Source organism: Chiloscyllium plagiosum, unplaced genomic scaffold (genome assembly GCF_004010195.1).
Source record: "Chiloscyllium plagiosum isolate BGI_BamShark_2017 unplaced genomic scaffold, ASM401019v2 scaf_65112, whole genome shotgun sequence".
NCBI lineage: Eukaryota > Metazoa > Chordata > Chondrichthyes > Orectolobiformes > Hemiscylliidae > Chiloscyllium > Chiloscyllium plagiosum.
In genome coordinates this window covers 1-2,085 of record NW_025200555.1, presented here as the reverse complement: position 1 = coordinate 2,085, position 2,085 = coordinate 1, and the positions used below count along the sequence as shown (strand labels likewise).

The window sequence follows — 2,085 nt, the reverse complement described above, 5'->3', positions numbered from 1 at the left end:
TGGCTGCTGAGTGAATCACAAAGAACGAGTTTCACCAGAGCTGCAACTGCCTCACTTCTCCACTCGCCCTCCCCGTTTACATTTTCCTGCTCGTCAGTGATTTAACGAAAACCAAATGGATGCGATGTCATTCTGTAGCCTCTCTGTCGATTCCACCGTTTCAGTTCCAACATGACTTAGATCTCGGGGCGGACCTTAATACTAGCGACGCTATGAATGCGCAAGTCGAAAGGTTCCTCTGAGAGTGCAATTTCTTTCATTGCTGTTGCTGATTGAATGAGCCACGAACGTGCGAATTGCTCCAAAACATGATTCAGGACATCTGGTGCCAATTCTCGCACGTCGAATAACGATTGACAGCTTCCAAATGAGGTCTTTCTGAGACGACCTTGTGGTACATTTGACAGACAGACAAGTTCAGGAACCGTGGTGCGATGTGACACCAGCGCATCAGCTTCTTCCCTGTCTTTGAACCGGGCCGCCTGCGCAAGGAATGCAAATGCGGTACTGCTTTTCGTGGAAGGATCAGAAGGCGGTAACTACACTCTCAAACAGAACGGCATATGATCAGAACCAGGTTGGAGGAAAACTTTACAATGCTTTGCACAGTAATTAAACGGAATTGCATTACCTTTCACTACGAGAGCAGATTTGTTCAAACAAATTCGAAGGCAGTTTGCAGATGGGAAAACAAGCAAGAAAGCTCCGTTCTTGTCCATGTAAAAGGCTGCAGTTGAAGAACAAAGCGGTTTCTGCCCAGTTTCGAACTGGGGACCTTTCGCGCGTAAGGCGAACGCGATGACCACTACACTACAGAAACCAGCCTCAGCGGACCCTGCTGAAGCTCAGTGGCACCCAGCACTGAAAGTTGAAGCCATTCTACCGTTCACCTTTCTGTTTCCAATAGCTCGTTGTTTCATGGGACTTGTTTAATTTTGGCTATGTCGTGAGCATGGACGAGATACACCGAAGTATCTGTTTCCACGCGGTGTACCCCAATAACGTTGTGTTGCTTACACCGGCTTTAAAGGATTACCTTTTAGCGGAGCTTGCCGTCGCAGTCTGTGGCACAAGCATTTTGTCTGTTCGACTGCTCACGGGAAAGGTCGTATTGTGAAACACTGCAGAAACGAACGACTTCCTTACTTTTGCTCCGACTGACCATACTATGTGAAATTTTCCCAGATTCTCAGTTGAGGATTTTTGCAGCTGGAAGTTACCTCAGAAACCCTGTTAATTCGTAAAGCATTGAGCGAATCACAAAACAGAAAGCATTTAACACGGAACACAAACAAAACTGGCAAACCAAATGCATTTTCAGACACAGCGAGCATGAATGCTAAATGTGAGACAGTCCGAGGGCATGAGCCATAAATTAATCACACAACCAGCAACAGGACAATTCCAAACTACTCTTTCAAACATGCTGGACCCTGAGTGCACCACCACTTCCCAGACAATGCTGAAAAGAGAGAAAGAAAGAACACAATAAGAATGGGCCTTAAAAAGTGAATTTCACCAATCACAGTCTCGATTAGAATGATTTTCCCATTGGCCAGAAAATCAAATAACGACGAGTCGAATGACCGCAGGACTTTGTTTCATAACAGCGAAGAAATAACAGTCTCCATTCGGTTCCTGTAAAAACTCAAATTGCCTGGAACATAAAGCAACAGTAGAGCTGCTTACGATTTTCCGCGGGGGAGGCGAGCACGATCATGACAGCACAGACACTTTGGAAAATTCCGCCCTTTCCCACACCACAATTAATTCCCCGCGAAGCAAACAATTTTTTTTCTCTTTTAAACATCAATGCAGCGGGGATTGAAACAGCATTTTAACTCGATGCGTCGTTGGAGTTGATCAACAGAAATGACAGCGGTGGGATTCAAACCAACGCCCCTGTCGAGACAGGAGTCTTAATCCAGCGCCTTAGACCGCTCGGCCACACTACCATGCAGACATGCTCCCCATTTTCTTGCACTTCCAATTGTGCTCCTAAATAACAACAGATGCAAAGCCACGTGAAAAGGGTTCCATGATCCCTCTCCGACTCGCCCAACTGCTGGGATGTGCCCGTCTACA

The 2,085-nt window shown here is 46.3% G+C and overlaps 1 non-coding gene across 1 annotated transcript; it reads right to left on the bottom strand.

Moving 5' to 3' along the window:
- Positions 1 to 747: 747 nt before the first annotated feature.
- Positions 748 to 820, bottom strand: trnav-uac. The gene has a single exon. It is a non-coding gene; the product is annotated as a tRNA-Val (tRNA).
- Positions 821 to 2,085: the final 1,265 nt, after the last annotated feature.